Here is a 5,245-nt window from a genome sequence, read left to right as displayed (position 1 = left end):
GCAACTCCTCAAATTGTGGGTGAAGAGCGGTTTTCGAAACTGCTTAGATCGTGTTTGAACAGGTCAGAGCTTTGACGTGCGTTCTGGCATAGATTCTGTGTTTGAACGCAGCATCTGGAGGTGCGTTCTGCAGCGATGTGGAGCTGCGTTTGAGCTGTGCTTGGCAGTGGTTGGAGCTGCGTTCGACGGCGCTGATGAGCTGCGTTCGAGCAGCGGTTGATGAGTTGTGTTCAGGTTTCTCTATCTTTCTATATGGATGACACCAATGATCAATAAAGAAGGTCTTATTCAGGTCATTTGTGACAATTGAGGTATCTCAATAACGCTCTATCAACTGCAAGTCACGATCTCCACTAAAATTTCAGTTTTAACCATGTGCTCCTCAGTGTGTCGAATATTTGTTCACAGCTCTCTAGATCTTCCTGCTTTTCTAAAATCATTACACTGCTCATCAGCATCTCTAATGGTTGCTAATATGATATTAGTCATGTTATTGTCGCAGCCATCAAGATCAATCCTCCCACATAAGAAGCGGCATTGGTGTTCGAATTGGTGTTATATCTTGACGATGGTATTCAGTGAGGGCTTCTACGTCTTGGTTTGAAGAGATCGTCGATTTGTAATCTCTTTCTGTCAGAGCGTTGCTAAAGATCGTCGTTTCGTAATCCTTGCTTCAACTCCTTGATATATGAAAGTCTTCAAGTCGTAGCCTTCTGGAAGTCGTCAGATTATAATTTCCATGATGGGTGTTTGATGGGGAATCAATTATCTATTGTTATTTTTAGACAGCCTACAGAACCCCCTCCAAAGTTTTCGAAAGTTCGCGGTTGACTGGGACGAATTTTCGAAACACTTTGGAACCCAAAGATTTTGTTGATCGAATGCGCCCCATCACAGGTTAAGTGGAGCACCTTCGTTGACCTCCTCATTCTCTGACATGAATTAGGCCTTATCATGGATGGAGAAAACCACAGGCTTGTGTAAGAGGGACTTTATCCCCAGCTTAGTCAGGAAGATGACCTCACAGGGATTCACTTTATCTTCTCTCTTAATCATATCGCCATTGCTTGGAATGTTAACCCTTTTGAAAGGATTATTTATGTGATAAGCTGAGTTCGATCGCCAGAACGCATGTTTATATCATGCATTCTACGGTTTGGATGTGAGGGTGTGTTCGGTAACTGAAGCCCCTCTTTTTTGAAAACGCGAAAATCACGTTTCAGGTGAGATTTTGCCTAAAATCCCGCTTTGATTTGACAGCTATAGTTGTTTATAAATGGGCCATTGAGGTCAAATCAGAAAGTCATTCGACTTTTCCCCTTTTCTCGATTTCTAAACAGAGCTCCTGTTCATCTTCTCCAGCGCTTCAACGGAGGAAAGGATCCGTTCTTAAATACTTCACCCATCTTCATCTTCTTCGCCACGGTTGCCATGGGACTCAAGAAGAAAACTACTTCTAAGCCGAAGTTCGCCGAAGCTCAGGGTGTTCCTTCGGCTAAGATCTCCGGGGATGATCAGGTTCTCCCGCCTTCGTCGTTGGTTTCTTCAACTAATGGTAAGATTGAACCATTGGGAGTGGGTTTAATAGATCTCCTCCTCCCATTTTCGACCCTTGATTGGCGATCCGTATTCCATCTTTAAACTCGAGAGATAATTCTCAGTGTTTACCAATTAAACGTATGGCTAGCTCCATCGTTCCTAAAATTTCAACGCAGGTTTAGACCCTGCGTTTAAAATCTTGGAGGTAGGTTGAGACCCCGCGTTCAAGACTCCGAACGCAGGTCTAAATCTTACGTTCAAGATTTTAGATGTGGGTTGAGGCCCTGCGTTTGATAATCCGAACGCAGGTCTAAACCTTGCGTTCGAAATTTCAAATGCGGGTTGAGACCCTGCATTTAATGATCTGGATGCAAGTCTAAACTTGGACTTCTTTTGACTAGCTTTTCTATTTGCAGTATGCTACTCCAAAGAGCCTCTTTCCTTCAACCATTACTTCGGTCATGCGGGAGGTGCGGTGAAAAATACAATCTTCAGTTTTGCCTTCGAGTATCCCATATTCCAGGATACCCACAAGGAACGGGCAAAACTCATCACTCAGGCTTTTCCTGAGACTCTCAGGTCTTTGGTTACGAATGCCAAATTTGAAACCGCAGAGCGTGAGATTTTAAAGAAGCCGTCCTTCCTATTCGGGGATTCTGTAAAAATGGACCCCAAGCGGATGTCCGAGGGGAATTACAAATGGCTGAAGGTCGTCAACAACCGTCGTCTTTTCCTTCCCAATTTGGAGCGGATGTGGCCGATCTCTTATTATCAGTGCGCTTCTATCCCGCGGTCGATGAATTGGGAACTTGTTCAGGACCAAGGCGGTGTTGCTACGGGACACATCACTCATCGGGGTACTCATCCCGCTGGCTTCAATAATTTTATGGCTTTGAAGCCAGGTTTATTCCAAAAAGAACATCCTGTCGGAGAGCCTGCTAAATTGGCGGAGGTGTTCATTAGAACATTTATCTCTGTCAAAGGAGAGTTCCCTGCTCGGGATTTCAGGGCTCCTACTTGGGTTCACTCTAGTGATACGGACTGGTGGGCCCGGATGATAAATTTCGTTTTGAAGGAACTGGAAGAACCTTTGAGAATTTCGGACTTGAGAGTTCCTATAACAGCCACTAGATACGGCATTTCTCCGAACTACAGTGGACTCTTTGCTATGCTGGAATTCTACAACCCTCACACCGGCACCTTTTTCACCCGCGTTGGTGAATTAGGCTTCGCTCTTCACGAGATGTTCGAGATCTCTGGATTGTCTTTCGGAGAATTGCCTTATGAGGAGTTCGTTCCCGGTAGCAGGGAATTAGAGATCCTGAAAAATGGTGCTCCCGATATCTACAACACTTATTGGGAATTGATGTGTCATTTCCAGATATGTGCGCAAACAACCGGTAAAAGAGCAAGTGGCGTAAAACAAGGACAGTGGGCGGAGTATCTCTTCCGAAATCTGTGGGACAAGGAGGCTGAGGTGACTCGTTTGGCCGCCAGCACTCTCGAGGAGATCACTGAACGCATCAACGATGCAACCTCTCATTATACTTGCGAGGTAGAGGAGGATGTCTTCCCCGCGTTTACCACGTTCGAAAGCTTCCACTAATCTTGGTTTGTGTTGCATTGCCCTCCGATAATGACGACTCCCGAATCAAGTGGCACTTCAGCTCCTCTTGTTCAGCAGTTAGAAACCTGTGAGTGGGCTGGTTGGTATCAAGTTAAATTCCGTGAAATATTGAGACGGGATTATAACTATGAGATCGCTTGCACGTTTCCCGCTTTCGAGGGTGGCGCGTATGGAGAACTTCATCAAGACACTTCGGGACCGAATTCTTTTACCATGCTTAGCAGAGGTGCCTTTTGGTGGCTCATAAATATTCGTCCGGGCTATCTTATTTTTCGACAAGGGAGGAAGTGTTTCATTGAACCGTATCAACCTTATCGTTTTTCTCGGCAATTTGGCTATGATCAGCTCTATGTTGGGAACCCCAACCCTACTCTTGCATACACAGGTAATGTGTACGAAGGAGCGAGAGCTTGGTTCTACTCAGTGGCTGGTTGTACCGGAGCAAAATTCCGACTGCCACATAAGATGCCCAATGCCCGTACCTCTCTGAGCTTCTGTACCTGGTACCAGGCCGCTTCTCAGATTTCTGCTTACAATATGAATACTTCTTGCTTGAAGGTCATCCGCAAATGGTATGCTTCGAAAAGAGAGCCTAAAAGGTTTCGTGCCCGAGGTGCCAACGAATATTTGTCATATGAAAAGTCAATTACAGAGGGCGAACAACAACAGTCACCGGAGCGAGCTCAGGAAGAGGTCAGGGTGCCGGAGACTCACGTGGTGGAACCTTCAAGAATTATGACTCGGAGTAAGAGTGCTCTTGGAAAAAGGGCGCTAGGGCCGGTTGACGAAGCCAAGTATGACAAAAGAGCTCGTCGGAAGTTAGCACTTGTTATGTCGGATGCTCAGCAAGCATGGCGTACCGAAGAGGAAGAACAAGAATCGACTGCTATGGAACTCTTGCCTCAGCCTGGTCTCCCCACAGTTGGTCCTGCTTTAGGAGGCCATGATTCTTCTGCTCATTCATTGTATGAAGAAGAGCGTGGAGATGAATCTTTTGCAGGGGGTGCAGAGTTTGTCCCTGAAGACACGCTTCATGATACCGCCTCCACTGCCTCTCATGTTGCAGAAGACATAGCTCCTGCCCAAGCTGCCCCGCAAGGCTTAGCAACAGATAAGTCTCCTTCTGCTTCTGTGTTATTACCAATCGTAGGCAACTCGCAGCCTAGTCCTACTACTGGAATCATAGCAAAGCCTACTGTCGCCGGAGATGCACCCGCATTTCCCTCTGTAGGCAAAGAGGAACCTATGGATCACAGCGAAGGTGCAGATGCCACGGATGATGAAGGCGACCAGCGTGGGAATGAAGGGAGCAATGACAACCTGGGTGATGACAGTGATGATCCCGACGACTGGGATATTCCACCACCATCTTTTTCTGACAAGGCGTCAATCTACGTTCCCATGCCTCTCACTGGTAAGCATCATTTGTTTCGGCTTAACTAATCTTTAATCTGTATTTAAACCGTTTTCTCATACAGATCCTATGATACATGAAGCGAGTACTGTCACCCCTCCTTCATCGCAACAGCTTATGCTACTACCGGCTGAGGTGTCAGAGCCACCTCATTTGGAGACCTCAACGATGACTCTCCCACCGACGACTTTATTGAAAATTTCTTTAGCTTCCACGGAGGTTGTAGATGTGCCAAGGTCGTCTCAAATGGGGGAACTGATGGCTTTGCAATCGAGCCCATCAGCTGGATATTGGTACTCCTTCCCAAGCTACTACACCAAAATCACTTGCCGGTCTTTTACTTGGCTTTGCGTCTTCAGAAGTTTCTGTACCGTCTCCTATCGCCGCTTCGAGTCCCACGGACGTGCCAGATTTTCTCAAAATTTATCTTGGCTATTTGGAAAGTCTTACCAAGAAAGTGATTGAGGTTGTGCTGGCAGGGCGAGATACCTTTGATACCTACAAGCCTATGCTCACAAATGGTTTGAACAACCTCAAGTTCGTAGGCGAGGTCGATGTTGTTCAGCGTTGCGCGGAAGCCATCTCACGTCTAGAGGGACAACTCAGATTCTTGGAGGCTTTGAGTCGCGCTGATGTCCAAGCGCAGATTGCATCCACATTCGAGG

This window comes from Asparagus officinalis, chromosome 7 (assembly GCF_001876935.1).
Source record: "Asparagus officinalis chromosome 7, Aspof.V1, whole genome shotgun sequence".
Classification (NCBI taxonomy): Eukaryota; Viridiplantae; Streptophyta; class Magnoliopsida; order Asparagales; family Asparagaceae; genus Asparagus; species Asparagus officinalis.
Note: the sequence above shows the minus strand (reverse complement) of the source record.